This window comes from Oryctolagus cuniculus, chromosome 12 (assembly GCF_964237555.1).
Source record: "Oryctolagus cuniculus chromosome 12, mOryCun1.1, whole genome shotgun sequence".
Classification (NCBI taxonomy): Eukaryota; Metazoa; Chordata; class Mammalia; order Lagomorpha; family Leporidae; genus Oryctolagus; species Oryctolagus cuniculus.
Window position 1 is genome coordinate 14,068,953 of NC_091443.1, and position 15,469 is coordinate 14,084,421.

Below are 15,469 nucleotides of genomic sequence, written 5' to 3' on the forward strand. Positions count from 1 at the left end.
AAGTAAATTCATTTACAGTACACATTTTCAGATAACTCTGAGGTTGATATTTATGGATAATTGTAGAAGTACAACTGAAAGACTGTTAAAATTGTGCTCAGAAGTTTGATATTAGGATATATAAATTGCCCTTGATTCATGAGCTAGAGTAAAATCATGGATAGTATGATATTTGGTTTCTATATTCAGAATTTCTGTTGGCCTCAATATATTCATTAAAGGTAGAGTTTAATTATGAATGATGGCTGTTTCACTGATAGAGATAACTTGAAAATTTAGCCAAAGGATATTAATGCTTCATGTATGAAAAATTCTCAAAAGAAAATACTTTAAACATGTTCCATTCTTGTGTATGTTCTCAGACTTGATAAAATTTCCTCTGTGATAGAAATCCAAGATTCAATAATTTGCTTAGCATTGAAACTTGGAAGTTGAATAAATTGATAGATAAACACCATTAAATGTCAATCTGTATGTCAGCATACCAAAATTATGTGACTACATTAGATGAAGTATAATACAGAATGAATATGTATTTTAGTAAGTATAATGCAGAATGACATCAATTGTTCTTAATATCACCTTGATGATTCTTAGGTTCCCTAAATTGCACAATGTGCATCTCAATATAAATTTTTATTTTTAAAAAATGATTTACTTATTTGAAAAGCAAAGTGACAGAGAGAGAGTGAGAGAAACAGAGAAAGACATATTCTTTCTGTTAATTCACACCCTCAGATAACCTCATTAATCTTAGTTGGGCCAGATAGAAGCTAGAAGCCTAGAACCCCATCTGGGTCTCCCACGAGGGTGACAGGTGCACAAACACTTTGGCTATTGTTTACTGCTTTCCCAGCATATTAGCAGGGAGCTGCCTCTGAAGCAGAGCAACTGGGACACGAACAGGAGCTCTGATATGGGATGTTAGCATTGCAACTGGCACTTAACCCACTGCACAACAATGCTGGCCACCAATTTTTTTCTTTTTAATGAATGAATGACCTATTTGAGGACTTATCATGGAAAAATGGGCACTTTCTCCTGAGTATTCATTTAAATAATGTTCAGATATTTTTGACTCATGATTGCTGTCTCAGCAGTACTATATTCTTTAAGTCTAACTATTGGTTATTGGTATATTATATTATATTGGTATATATTGGTATACAGTTGGTATATTACTCCTACCATAATATTTCTGCATTGCTGTGGTTTTATGGTATATGTGGGTCATTGGTAAGGACTCACAATATAAAAACAATGGGTGTCCTTCACAGATTTAAAATTCCTGTATATGGTTTGCTCCAGACATATGAAAATAAGTACAGTTCCAAGAGGCTTGGCATCTTAATTTTAGATCTGGAGTTTCATGTGGCTTCATGAGTATCATTTTATGCTAGTTTATAAGTAATGAATCATAGCAAAAGTCACTGCTATGGCTCCTTGAAGGGATGGACCAAGAAAGAGCCATGACTGCATGACACCTAGTCTCTAAGCACAAAGAAATATGTAAACTTTGTCCATGTATGTGAATTTATAATCCACTCCACTTACCTTAAAAGGGGGCATTTTTGTAAAAGTGTTCACATGAGGGAACTTCAAAAAGTTTACAAAAGAATATAAATAAGATAATTGAAATTTTCCATAAACTTTTTTAAAAGTCCCCTCGTATCAGTCCATTAACGAACTGTAAGCATGAGATATAACCCCATGAGAGGAATATGATTTGGTTTGGACACCTCTCCTAATCTTATCCTCTTAGATTAAACAAAAACTAAGGAGAATAAGGGCCCTTTTGCCTTGTGGCACATTATACTATATCATTATCCTACAGAGAATATATCCGAACTATATTTCACTTTAGCATAATGAATTAATAAAGACCTACTAGTAGACATTCAGATTGGAGTGTATGTATATATGGAAAATATGAGAAGTCTTTATATTGTCTTGAATAGAGATGATTGCATAAAAATAATACCCAATAAAATTAATCTGAGCCCTAGACTTATTGATAATTATAGAGCCAAAAGTTGGAACTGATTGTAGAATAATTTTATTTTGGGCATAAGAATATGAAATCTTTTATGGGAAACTAATATTTTACAGTCCTGTTGATGCATTTCAAATTGAACAACTCATTCTGTCAGGTTTATTTCAGTGACCTTTAGTATGTCATATTAAGAAAACATTTTGGGAAACCTTTAATCTCATTGTATCTTTCAGAAAAATGGACAAACAATAGAAAAACCATTCATTGAAAAGAGGTGAGTGGCTCCCATTAGTGACAGATGCAATCCAAGAGATATTGGGATTAGAGAATATTTACCTTAAGGCAATTATGTTTCACATTCAGGCAACCAGACATTGGTAAGTCTTCTGAAATGGCTTACAGACTTACTTGATGTATTACTGTGACAAAAACCATTGCTTTTCACCTGAATGTGATAGAATTAAAACTTGAGTGAAGCTTGTATTCACTGGTACCCAGTAAAATGCTTGACATTTATTTTGATCTTCATGTATCAATAGAATTTTCAATAACATTATTGTGAATTTCTAAAGGTGTTATGTAACTTGGGGAGAGATGAAACTTCCATAACAAAAAGATCCTATTAATTAAAATGAAAATATTAGAATCAGTGTTTTTTATAAAACACTATTGAATAATTTGAAGACCCAATTATTATTAGAATTTCATGTTTGGATATTATATAGCTTCAATATTTTCAAGATAATGAAACCATATAGTATGAATTCAACAAATCCATTATTTCTGAAAGGGCCACTGAGATGACTAGGACCAAAACTAACATAATATTGTCCTGTTAGAGATACTACTCTTTTATGAGTCTTGTAATATTAGATTACAGCCTTCATGGAAAATTCACTGTTCCTGAAATTTCATTGAAATACAATTGAGACACTATCTAACAATACAAAATATGCAGGGCACTATAGCTAGCAAGGGAGCAGCCACACATGCTTCTACCAATTCGCAGGTGAATGGGTGTGCCTTCACTGACCAACCAAACTAACAGGGGTCACGACTTGGGAAGCTCGCCAGGGTCAGTGGGGACAGTGAGAGGGTTGAGGGAGCACACAAGGAAGGAGTTTGCCCTTAACCAGCTGTTGCTATCTGTTCATACCTGTCCCCCTTCCTGTCCCACAGATAATGTCACTAGAGGAAGCCCCCGTGGGTTCCACTGATTTGGGGCTAAAGGGAATGGTCAAGTCCCCAGCAGTCCATGAGCTGGTGCTGCCAACAGTGTTGGAGAAGGAAACGTCCAGGACTGCCTGTGGTAAGACAATCCATCTGTGCCCTAGAGGTGAGATGGCATGAGGAAGTAACCTAGGTGTAGTTCCAGAGCTTGGGTTTATGATGAGACCTTATACTGTCTTGAAAAGAGATGATGACTTAAAAATCATGCTCAATAGGATTACGCTGAGGCCCAGCCTAGTGACAGTGGTACAAGAGGACCCTGGCATTTCCACTTGCCTCCCAAGGGAGGAGACCTTGGGACTGGAGACTTGGAGGCCCCCTAGGCCAGGATACAGTACACAGGCAGGAACGCCTGCTAGTGCAGGATATACCCAGGCTCCATCTTCCTTGGGCTTTGCTTTTACTCCCTGATGGCTGAGATACAGCACTGCCCTTTAGGCTCATTCCTTAGCTCCTTTGTCTCCTGTTTTTCAGTGAGTTAAGCTGTCCAGTAGCAGGGTTACAAGTAAGTGGATGAAAAGAATCATGAGGCATGTGCTGGGGAACAGAGTATCTGAGCAGACACTCTGGCAGTTTCCCTGAGCTGTGTTCCATTGGGCTCTGAGGTCCAGAATGACTTGCCTGGAACCCTGGCCTAATGTAAAGGCTAAGCAAGGAATGGAAACAGATCCTGGTAGAAGGTTCATGTGAGGCCAGTGCTGCCACTCAGCCTAGAAGGGACTGACTTACTGTTGTGACCAGAAGTGGGTGGACACTGAGGATCAGACTTCTGTGGGGGCAACTCTCAGATTCCATAAAAGTCCCAGGCCAAAGACCACACTGTGACACTGAGGGAGGTTTGCCAAGCCAGCTGGCTTTGCAGGTACATGACAGTCTGGAAGTTTCATGTAGGTTATAGGGCCAATGGATTCTACCATGCAAGGATGCAGGAGTCAGGTCAAGGGAGATGACATCTGGGCCTTAGCACCTGTATAGTGGTGCCCAGCACACCATATCCCCGCTACTTGCCTCATCCAGAGCTGACTTTCCCTTGCCACATGGATGGGCTATGGACTGAGTTGAGCCCAGCAAGGGTACCAGTGCCCCTCCTGGGACCAAGTTTCTGCTCCTCCGCAGAGGCACCAAGGCCCCATGGAAGGAGTGGACCATGGTCCAATCCAATGCCCATACCCTTTGGGATGTGTATGGGACTGATGTGAGCAGTGAACATAGGAGGAAGATGTCCCAAACGGGCACACCCTGAGGTCTCAGGATCCACCGTGTTCATACAACCTTCTCCTGAGCTCCTAGACATATTCAATGACCCCATGTGGGTAGGCCAGGACCCCTGGGAGCCTCCTTGGGTATTTCTTGTGGGACTGGAACTCTAATGCTTAGGGCCAGGCTGATGCTTGTTTGTCCATTCCAGCTTCCTGTCAGGACTAGGATATCAAGTGTAGGAAAGAGTGGTGGGGAGAAGTGCTCTTGTCAGGACAATCCTGCTCAAGTGTCCCTTTCTGTCCTAGTGACCAAGAGGCCCAGGAGATTGCTGGCAGGATGGGCAGAGACTACCTGAGTCCACAACACATAGAGAGGCAGACTCCTGGAAAGCCTCACTAGGCCTACAGGACCAACTCATGCACTGGAACCAGTGTACCCTGGTTTCCCATGATGCCTGTTCACACCAACACCCTCTCATTCCTATTTCACGGATGATATCAGCAGAGGAAGCCCCCATGTGGTCAAGTAACCTATAGGCAAGAGCTGTGGTCAGGGTCCCAGCAGCTCATGAACTGGTGTTGCCAGCCCACTGGAGAAGGAAAACTCTGAGATTGCCCAAGGTAAGCCAATACATCCTGGCCCTACAGGTGGGATGGTTCCAAGGTTTTCCCGTGCTGTGGTTCCTGAGTTGGGTCAGTGATGAGACCTCATACTATCTTGAAGAGAGATGATGACTTAAAAATCATGCTCAATAGGATTACGCTGAGGCCCAACCTAGTAAAGGTGGTACAAGAGGACACCAGGGTCTCCACATGCTCTCCAGGGCAAGAGACCCTGGAGAGTATAGATCTAAAAGTGCCCAGGCCGGGAAACCTTCCCCAGGCAGTAGCAGCTGCTCCTGCAGGATCCACCCAAGCTCCTTTCACTTTGGCCTTGGTGTGTGCTCCCTACTCTCCCAGGGGCGGGGCCTTACTGGGAGTTCCTTCTTCAGTTCCTTTCATCTCCTTGTGTCTTTCAGTGAAAGGTGCTGCCAGCAGTTCACTCTTGGGACCCTGAGCCCAGGTGAGTGGATGGCAAGGATCACTGGCCCTCTGCAAGGGAGCTGGGTATCAGGGTGGGTCGCTCTCTTAAATCCAGAGTAGTGGACCCATGGGGACACAGGAAGGCTGCCTCAGGCTGTGCTACTATGTGAGATGTGCCCCCTTTGGGCTCTGAGGTCCAGAACCCTTTGCCTGAACTCCAGGCCTGGTTCAAGAGCCAACTGAGGGAGGCAGTGGTTCTTTAGGGAGGGTTCATATGGGCCAATGCCCCCATTTGTCCTAGTTGGGTTGCAGCACCTCTGTGTTGCCTTGCTGTTGTGGCCATAAAGTGGGATTGGGACTCTGTTGGGAACAGGATTCAGATTTGGTAGGAGGCCCGGGCTGAGAACTGCACCAAGGCATTGAGGGAGGTTTGTCAGGGAAACAGCTCTGCAGGTTCCTGACAGTCTGGGATTTTAAAGTGGGTGGCAAGGCCACTGGAGGCATAACTAAGAACATTCAGGGGTGCCTAGTCAAGGTGCCTAGTCAAGTCATGCAGGATGGCACCAAGCATGCCCCATCCTATGTGTTCCTCATCAGGGAATAGCATATGGGGGACACATGGGTTGACTTCAAAATGAGTTAAACACAGCAAAAATGTTGGGGCTCCCTACCAGGCCTAGGGTCCTGCTCCTCTGTTCCTCCATGGGAGGCACCAGGGCCCATGGGAAGAGTGGGCCATGATCCAGCTCAATGCCCATACCCAATATTTGGGATATTTATGTTACTGAGGTTGGCAGAGACTGTAGCAGAAATATGTGACCTGAGTGCAGAGCCTGAGCGCAAAGGATCAGGTGTCTGCTGGCAACCTGACCTGAGCGCCCAGGCCTAGAAGGGATGCTATGTTGGTAGGCCTGGGCTCTACTGGGGACTCATGTGCACCTCACACCACTGGTCCTCTGATGCCAAGACTGTGCCAGTGCTTGCATATCCACCCTGGATACTGCACAAGACTGGTACCTCTGGGAAAGGAATGAATTGTAGGGGTATTTGCTTCTGGCAAGATGACCTGGCCCAACTTGACCTCTCTAAAAAAGTTACCAACAGGCTCAACAGTTTGAGGGTGAGGTAGATAGGACTTGTCTGACCCACCATTTCTATAAGGGTAATTTCCTGGGAATCCTCGCCTAGTGTGATAGGGCAGATCACGCTCTGAAACCAGTGCACCCTAGCCTGCCCCATCTGTTAGTTCATATCCACAACTCCCTGTCCCACAGATGATGTCAACAGAGGAAGCACTTGCAGTCCAGTGCACTGGAAGCAAGGGCTGTGCTTCACTACAATACAAGCCAGGAGCTGGTGGTGCCAGCCCCACTGGCAAAGGAAAAATCCTTGAAGACCCTAGGTAAGCCAATCCATAGGAGCCCTTCATGAAGGTGGAACGGCGCATAGGTTTTCCTGTGCTGTGGTTCTTGTGTTGGGTCGATGATGAGACCTCATATTGTCTTGAAGAGAGGTGATGACTTAAAAATCATACTCAGTAGGATTACGCTGAGGCCCAGCCTAGTGACAGTGGTGTGTGATGACCCCAGAATTCCCCTGCCATCCAGGGGAAAAGATCCTGGATACTGGAGACCTGGAGGCCCTCTAGGCCAGGACACAGTCTGCAGGTAGGAGCACCTGCTAGTGCAAGATGTACCCAAGCTCCATCTTCCTTGGGCTTGATGTATACCCCCAACTGTGGCCTCCTTCCTCAGCTCCTATATACCCTTCTGTCTTTCAATGAGAAAAGTAGCCTGGCACCAGAGCCTTTCAACCCAGGTCACAGGTGAGTGGATGTTGGTGGAATGGGGACTGTGTGGGGCAGCAGGGATTCCTCATGGGTCTCCTGACACCAACTTCAGAGATGGACCCACGGAGACACAGGAAGGCAGCCTCAGGCAATGCCCCTGAGTGAAGTTTGCCCTGAACACCTCTCCTGAACCTTATTGAACCTTTGCCCTTCAGTGGGTCTCAGGCAAGGAGTGTAAATGCTTCATGAGGGAGGGTGCATGTGGGGTCAGGCTGCCACTTGGCCTCAGTGGGCCTCAGAATTTCTGGTTTGCCTTACTGGTGTGGCCAGAAGGGTAAAGACCCTGGAGAACCTGACTCTTTGCAGGGGTAGGTTTTAGATTGGTGGAAGCCTGAAAAAAAATCACTACAAGTCAGGAAGGGTGATTTGGAGGAGCAGATACTATGCAAGCGACTTTCAGCCTGGGAGCAAGGCCACTGGAGCGTAGGTTTCTGGGATGCTAGGGCTGGTGCTCATTCAGTTGGTACTGGCAGAAATGACAAAACACCTGTAGGGTGGTGTCAGGCATGCCCATGGCTGCCAGTTTCCTAGTCCCAACATCCATCTCTGATGCATGCCTTATCCAGGGACTGGCTGTCCCTTCACACATGGGTGGGCTTCAGACTGAGATGAGCCCAGTAAGTAAGCCAGGGCCAGTCCTGGTCCCAGGCTGTTGCCCCTCTGTGGGAAGAATCTTGGCCCCAAAAGAGAAGTGTGCGGTAATCCAGCCTGATGCCCATGCCCCAACTTTGGAATGTGTACAGAACTGAGGTGGACAGTGACCATAGGATGATGGTGTCTCCTTGGGGTGGAGCTTGAGCTCCCAGCATCCAGTGTGTTTATGCAGCCTGTACCTGAGCGAGCACCTGGGCCTATATGGCAACACCATGTTGGTTGCTCAGGGCCCAGTGGGGGCTTCCTTGGGTATGTCTCTTGGAACTGGAATTCTGATGCTTAGGCCAGACCATTGCTTGCTTGTCCAGTACAGTTACAGGCCAGAACAAGATTCTCATGTGCAGGAAGATTTAGTAAGGGAGGCTACTTCCTTCAGATGAATCCTGCTTGATTTTCCCCACCCATTGTTCCTATGGGGATGGGCTCCCAGAAAACCTCACTTGGGCCAATGGGGCCAGCATGCTCTGAATCCAGTGACTCCTAACCTGCTCCTCCTGTCTGTTCACACACATTCACCTCCCTGTCCCATAGATGTCATACTAAAGAAAGTCCCTATGGGGTCCAGTGCCCCTTAGGCAAGGATTTGGCCAAGGCCCAGCACCCCATAAGCTGGTGCTGCCAGCCCTGTTGGAGAAGGCAATGACCAGTACTGCCCATAGTAAGCCAATTCATTCAGAACCAGGAGTTCGGATGGCTCATTGACCTTCCTGTGTGGTGGTTCCAGGGGTTGGGTCAACAATGAGACCTCATACTGTCTCAAAGAGAGATGATAACTCAAAAATCATGCTCATTAGCATTATTCTGAGGCCTAGCCTAGTGAAAGTAGTGAAGAGAACCTGGTAGTAACCAGGTGCCTACCAGGGAATGAGACCCTGGGCACTAGAGAAACGGAAGTCCCCCAGGCCGGGATGTGATCCACAGGCAGGAGCGACTGGTCTTTCAGGATGCACCAAAGCTCCATGTTCCGTGGGCTTTGTATGTGCTACCCACTGGCCAAGTTGGTGGGGACACAGCGGGGCTCCTCCCTCAGCTCCTTTCTGCCCCTCTGTCTTTCATAAGTAAGAATAGCCTGGTGAAGCAGCCTGTCAACTTGCATCACAGGTGAGTGGATGGTGGTGGTAATGGGGCCTATGTAGGGCAGCAGGGCTTCTGTGTAGGTCACCAGACGTGAACCTCAGGGGTCACCCATGGAGACACAGAAAGACAGCCTTGGACAGTGATCCTGAGTGCCTCTGGGCTATGAGGTACAAGATGCCTTACATGAACCCTGCCTTGTGTGGGAGCTCAGGAAAGGAATCAAAGTGTTTCCTGAAGGAAGTTTCACATGGGGCTAGTGTGTGGCGCAGCTGAAGTGGGCCTCAGCAGCTCTGGGTTGCCTTGCATGTGTGGCCATAAGTGGGCAGACCTCGGGAACCAACCTCAGAGAAGGGGAGCAACTTTTAGATTTGGTGGAGGGCCCGAGCTGAAGATCACACCAAGGAGGGTGTTTTTGGAAGGGCAGAGATTCTGCAGGTGGCTGTTATCCTGGGAGCTTCACGTAGGTTACAGTGTAACTGGAGCCTAGGACATAGTGATGATCAGTCCGGTGTCCATTCAGGAGGTGTGAATACATGTGCTGCGGCACATTCATGGTGGTGCCAGGCACACGATCCCCCCTGTTTACCTGGTCCAGGGATGGTGTTCTCAGGCCACATGGGTGGCCTCAGACTAATTGAATCCAGCAAGCCCCTCTAGCTCTGGACTCCCATTTCTCCATGGGAGGCACCAAGTTCCCACAGTAGGACTGGAGTATGGTCTAACCTAATGCGCATACCCCATCTTTGGGATGTGTACAGGCCTGAGTTGGGCAGCAACCACAGGATGCTGGTGTATCTGAGAAGCACAGCATGAATTCTGGGGATATAGTGTGTACACATAGCCTAGACCTGAGCACTCAGGCCTGGTTGGAATACCATGTTGTTAACCCCAGGGTCCCACAGAGGCCTCTTTGGGTATCTCATTCAACCAATCCTCAAGCCAAAACTTTGCCAGTGCTTGGTTGTGCAGCCCATGTCCCTGATGGAACCTGAGTGTTGGGGTTAGGATGGAGCAGTAGAGGATGCTGGCCCCAAACCAGGGGGCCCAGTAGTTCTCAGGTAAAGTGGGCAGAGCTAGCCAATCCCACCATGCCTACAGGTGTGGGTTCCTAGGAGGATTCACATGGGCCAGTAGTGCCAAGCACACTCTGGAACAAGAGTTCTTACAGTGTTCCTTTGATGTCTGTTCATACGTGCCCCCTCCTGGCTCCACAGATGATATCAACAGAACAGCCACAATGGGTACTGGTTTCCATGGCCAAGAGATTTGGTCAAGGCCAAGGCAGCGCATGGTTTGATGCTGCCATCCCTGTTGGACAAGGCAACAGACTGCCAGAAGTAAGCCAGTCCATTTAAGCTCTTGAGGTTGCATGATAACATGGGATTCCCATGGAATGATCCCTTAAAAATCATGCTCAATAGGATTAAGCCCAGCCTAGTGACAGTGGTTCAAGAGGACCCCAGGTTCCACATGTGCTTTCTAGTGGTGGAAAATCTGGTTACTGGAGACCTTGAGGCCCAGAGGCCAGGAGGCAATGCCCAGGCAGGAATGGCTGATCCTATAGGATCCAACCATGTTTCAGTACACCTCCTGGGACCAGGCTCACAATCCTCAACAGAAAGCACCAAGACCAAACGGTAGAGTTGTCCATGGTCCAGGCTTTTGTTGCTACACCATCTTTGGGGTGTGTATAGTACTGCAGTTGGAAGCAACCATACAATCAAAGTGTTCCCAGGTGGCATAGCCTGAACTCCAAGAATCCACAGTGCTCATGCAACCTGTACCCAAAGTGTCAGGCTTGTACAGCAACCCCGTGTTCGTAGGTCCAGGGCCCTACCGGTGTCTCCTAGTGTAGATCCTGTGAGGTTGATCTTCTGATACTTAGGCTAGGCCATTGCTTCCTTGTTCATAATGGTTTCAAATCAGGAGCAAGGTTTTGGGGGCAGAAGAATCAGTGAAGGTAGCCATTGCTGTCAGGACAATCCTGGTTAGGTATCCCTTCTCTCTTCCAGATACCAAGATTCCCAGCAGTTTGAAGACAAAGGGGACATAACTTGCCAGATGCCATCCCACATACAGGTTTGGGTTCTTGTGCTCTTACCTGGGCTGATGAGGCTAAAGAACACTCTGGAACAATGGCACCTAGTGGCTCCTGTTGTCTGTTGACACCGAACACAATGAACAGGACTGTCCATGGTAAGCAAATCCATCATGGAAATTAGATGGGGATGGCTCAATGGACTGCCCCTCGTATAGTTCCTGGGGTTGGGTCGATGATGAGACCTCATACTGTCTTGAAGAGAGATGATGACTTAAAAATCATGCTCAATAGGATTACGCTGAGGCCCAACCTAGTAAAGGTGGTACAGAAGGATACCAGGGTCTCCACATGCTCTCCAAGACAAGAGACCCTGGGGAGTGTAGATCTAAAAGTGCCCAGGCCGGGAAACCTTCCCCAGGCAGTAGCAGCTGCTCCTGCAGGATCCACCCAAGCTCCTTTCACTTTGACCTTGGTGTGTGCTCCCTACTCTCTCAAGGGCGGGGCCTTACTGGGAGTTCCTTCTTCAGTTCCTTTCATCCCCTTGTGTCTTTCAGTGAAAGGTGCTGCCAGCAGTTCACTCTTGGGACCCTGGGCCTAGGTGAGTGGCTGGCAAGGAATATTGTGCATCTGCGAAGGAGTTGAGTATCAGAGTGGATCCCTCTATGAAAGCCTGATAGGTGACCCACAGAAATGTAGGAAGGCTGCCTCAGGCTCTGAGGTCCAGAACCCTTTGCCTGAAATCCTGGCCTGGTTTGAGATTCAACTGAGGGATGGCAATGGTTTCTTGTGAAGGGTTCATGTGGGTCAGTGCCCCTACTTGTCCAAGGTGTGTAACAGCACCTTTGTGTTGCCTGACTGTTGTGGCCAGAAAGTAGGAACAGGGCTCTTTTGGGGGCAGGACTCAGATTCGTTGGGAGGTATGGAACAAGTACTACACAAAGGCAATAAGGGAGGCTTGTCAGGGAAACAACTCTGCAGTTTCTGACATTGGGAACTTAAAATGAATGGCAGGGTCATTGGAGGCATAACTCAGATACACTTCAGCTGGTGCCCAGTCAAGGGAGTGCCAGTACCCATGCCAGACTCAAGCCAGGGCTCTGGCATAGTGGTGCCAGGCATGCCCCATCCTATCTGTGTTTCTCATTCAAGGACTGACATTTGGGGGCCACATGGGTTTCCTTCAAAATCAGTTGAACATAGCAACAATACCAGGGCCCCTACTAGACATAGGGTCCTGCTCCTCTGCTGCTCCATAAGAGGCACCAGGGCCCATGGGAAGAGTGGGCCATGATCCAGCCCAATGCCTGTACCCAATATTTGGAATGTTTATGTTACTTTGGCTGGCAGAGACTGTAGCAGAAATATATGACCTGAGTGCACAGCCTGAGCTCAAAGGATCAGGTGTCTGCTGGCAGCCTGACCTGAGTGCCCAGGCCTGGAAAGGGACGTTATGTGGGTAAGCACTGGCTCTACTGGGGACTCATATGCACCTCACACCACTGGTCCTCTGATGCCAAGGCTATGCCACAGCTTACATATTCACCCTGGATACTGGCCAACTGAGTCCTCTGGGACAGGAATGAGCAGTAGGAATACCCATCTGGCAAGGCAACCTGGCCCAGGTTGACCTCTAAAGCCCAGTTACCAACATGCTCAGCACTTTGAGCGTGAGGTAGATGGGATTTGCCTGACCCACCATGTCTACAAGGGTAATTTCCTGGGAAGCCTCACCTAGTAACTTAGTGTGATGGGGTAAATCATGCTCTGAAACTAGTGCACCCTAGCCTGCCCTATCTGTTAGTTCATATCCGCACCTCCCTTTCCCACAGATGATGTCAACAGTGTACCGTAAGCAAGGGCTGTGCCACAGATCAACACACCGATATCTGGTGGTGCCAGCCCCACAGGCAAAAGAAAAACCCTGAAGACCCTAGGTAAGCCAATCCATAGGAGCCCTGAAGATGAGATGGCGCAAAGGTTTTCCTGTGCTGTGGTTCCTGTGTTGGGGCAATGATGAGACCTCATACTGTCTTGGAGAGAGATGATGACTTAAAAATCATACTCAATAGGATTACGCTGAGGCCCAGCCTAGTGACAGTGGTGTGCGATGACCCCAACATTCCCCTGCCCACCAGGGGAGGAGATCCTGGATACTGGAGACCTGGAGGCACTCTAGGCCAGGACATAGTCTGCAGACAGGAGCACCTGTATAGCAAGATATACCCAAGCTCCATCTTCCTTGGGCTTGATGTATACTCCCCACTGGCCAAGTTATGGGCCAAACTGGCACCTCCTTCCTCAGTTCTTTTACACAAGAGGGTAGCCTCGGACAGTGCCCTTGAGTGAGCTTTGCCCTTTGTGATTTAATGCCCTGAATGCCTTACCTGAACCTTTGCCTTGAGTGGGGGCTCAGGCAAGGAATTACAAATGTTTCCTGTGAGAGGGTTCATGTGGGGCCAGTGCTGCCACTTTTCCTAGGTGGGCCTCAGAAGCTCTTGGTTGCTTGTTGCTGTGGGCAGAAGTGGGTAGACACTGGGGAACCAGTGGGAGTGGGTTTAGGATTGATGGATTCCTGGCCAAAATCACACCAAGTCAGGAAAGGTGGTTTGGAGGAGGAGGCACCATTCAGGTGATGTTCAGCTCAGGACCTTCAAGTGGGTGGCAAGGCCACTGGAGCCTAAGTTGCAGGGACCCCTAGGCTGGTAGCATAACATCTGCAGGGTGGTGCCAGGCATGCCCATCCCTGTCCCTTTTCTAGTCCAGCACCTGGTGTTCTTAGCCCACATGGATGGACATGGGGTATGTTGAGCCAAACACAGATGACAGGGAACCTCTTGGCCCTAGGATCCCCCTGCTCCATAGGAGGCACCAAGACCCCACAGTAGGAGTCGGCCATTTTTCAGCCTAATGCCCATTCCCCATCTTTGGGATGTATCAGCACTTGGTTAGGCAGCGCCCATAGGAGGAAGCTGTATCAGTCTGGGGATTAGACCTTTGTGCAGGGCTGGCTCTCAGATCCTATAGAAGACCCTGAACAAGGACTGCATAAGAGGCCCAGGTGAACGACAACACAGAGCACTGAGAAAATGTTGGTGAGGCAGCCAGATCTGCAGGTGACTTGCAGCCTGGGAGCTTCATGTGGGTTGCAGGGTTCCTGAACCCTTGTGTACAGGGGTATTTGGTTGATGCCCAGCCAGAGGGGTACCAACACTCTGACCAGGGCACCTGCTTGGTGCTTCCCAGCATGCCCATCTCCAGTGCTTGCCTTGTCAAGGGCCTGCTTTTCCCTTCACACATGAGTGGACTTCAGGCTTAGAGGAGCCTGGTAAGGATGCCAGAGCCCCTCCTGGTTCCAGGATCCTGCTCTCAATGGAGGCACCAAGGCCCTGGAAAGAAGTGAGCCATGGTCCAGCCCGATGTTCATGCCACAACTTTGGAATGTGTACAGAACTGAGGTGGACAGTGACCATAGGATGTTTGTGTCTCCATGGGGCAGAGCTTGAGCTCTGAGCTCCAGTGTTTTGGTGCAGCATACAACTGAGCAAGTATCTGGGCCCATATGACAACACCATGTTGTTTGCCCAAGGCCCAGAGGGGACTTCCTTATGAATGTCTCATAGAACTGTAATACTAATGCTTAGGCCAGGCTATTGCTTGCTTGTCCAGTCCAGTTTCAGGCCAGAACCAGATTCTCATGTGCAGGAAGGATTGGTAGAGTAAGCTGCTTCCATCAGGACTAGACTGCCTGAGTGGGCCCCTCTGTATGGTGTACAAGAGGCCCATTTGGCAGAAAACTCAGCAGAGTGTTCCTGACCCACTGTGCCCACAATGGTGGGCTCCTGGAAAGCCTCACTTGGGCCAATGAGGCCAGCACATTCTGAATTCAGTGAATCCTAGCCTGTTACTGCTGTCTGTTCACACTCATTCACAACCCTGTAACACAGTTGATGTTACCAAAGAAAGACCCTATGGGGTGCAGTGCCCCTGGGGCAAGGACTTGGTCAAGGCCCTAGCATCCAATGAGCTGGTGTTGCCAGCCCTGTAGGACAAGGCAATGACCAGCACTGCCCATGGTACACCAGTCCATCCATACCCTAGAGCTGGGATGGCACATAGGCCTTCCTGTGTGGTGATACCTGGGGTTGGGTCAATTTCGGATGAAACCTCATACTGACCTGAAGAGATATGATGACTGAAAAATCATGCTCAATAAGATTACGCTGAGGCCCAGCCTAGCGAAAGTGGTGAAGAGAACCTTGGAGTAACCAGTTGCATAACAGGGGAGGAGAACCTGGGCACTAGAGATCTGGAGAACCCCAAGCAAGTGTGTGGTCCACAGGCAGAGCAGCTGCTCATTCAGGATGAATATAAGCTCTTATGTTCCTTGGGTTTGGTGTGTGCTT

At 48.4% G+C, this 15,469-nt stretch overlaps 1 long non-coding RNA gene and 8 other non-coding genes across 18 annotated transcripts in view; all 9 read left to right on the forward strand.

Annotated features, from left to right (window-relative positions):
- LOC103351271 (uncharacterized) overlaps positions 1-15,469 on the forward strand; it is a 153,485-nt gene that overhangs the window by 34,872 nt on the left and 103,144 nt on the right. For 8 of the 10 annotated variants that reach the window (XR_011380658.1, XR_011380659.1, XR_011380657.1 and 5 more), the window contains exons 2-9: positions 2,227-2,267; positions 3,173-3,302; positions 4,729-5,043; positions 5,442-5,485; positions 6,720-6,847; positions 11,038-11,221; positions 11,621-11,664; positions 12,896-13,000. This is a non-coding gene — a long non-coding RNA (uncharacterized lncRNA). Of the gene's footprint in view, positions 1-7; positions 3,303-4,728; positions 5,044-5,441; positions 5,486-6,719; positions 6,848-11,037; positions 11,222-11,620; positions 11,665-12,895; positions 13,001-15,469 lie in introns of those variants that run through there. The other 2 variants (XR_011380664.1, XR_011380661.1) reach the window with 2 other exon arrangements.
- Positions 1,921-2,004, forward strand: LOC127483985 (small nucleolar RNA SNORD115). Its single transcript, XR_007910773.1, has one exon. It is a non-coding gene; the product is annotated as a small nucleolar RNA SNORD115 (small nucleolar RNA).
- On the forward strand, positions 3,374-3,454 carry LOC127483932 (small nucleolar RNA SNORD115). Its single transcript, XR_007910723.1, has one exon. It is a non-coding gene; the product is annotated as a small nucleolar RNA SNORD115 (small nucleolar RNA).
- LOC127483916 (small nucleolar RNA SNORD115) lies at positions 5,114-5,194 on the forward strand. The gene has a single exon (XR_007910707.1). It is a non-coding gene; the product is annotated as a small nucleolar RNA SNORD115 (small nucleolar RNA).
- On the forward strand, positions 6,922-7,002 carry LOC127483920 (small nucleolar RNA SNORD115). The gene has a single exon (XR_007910711.1). It is a non-coding gene; the product is annotated as a small nucleolar RNA SNORD115 (small nucleolar RNA).
- LOC127483961 (small nucleolar RNA SNORD115) lies at positions 8,678-8,758 on the forward strand. Its single transcript, XR_007910752.1, has one exon. It is a non-coding gene; the product is annotated as a small nucleolar RNA SNORD115 (small nucleolar RNA).
- Positions 11,293-11,373, forward strand: LOC127483904 (small nucleolar RNA SNORD115). Its single transcript, XR_007910695.1, has one exon. It is a non-coding gene; the product is annotated as a small nucleolar RNA SNORD115 (small nucleolar RNA).
- LOC127483937 (small nucleolar RNA SNORD115) lies at positions 13,071-13,151 on the forward strand. Its single transcript, XR_007910728.1, has one exon. It is a non-coding gene; the product is annotated as a small nucleolar RNA SNORD115 (small nucleolar RNA).
- Positions 15,211-15,295, forward strand: LOC127483964 (small nucleolar RNA SNORD115). Its single transcript, XR_007910755.1, has one exon. It is a non-coding gene; the product is annotated as a small nucleolar RNA SNORD115 (small nucleolar RNA).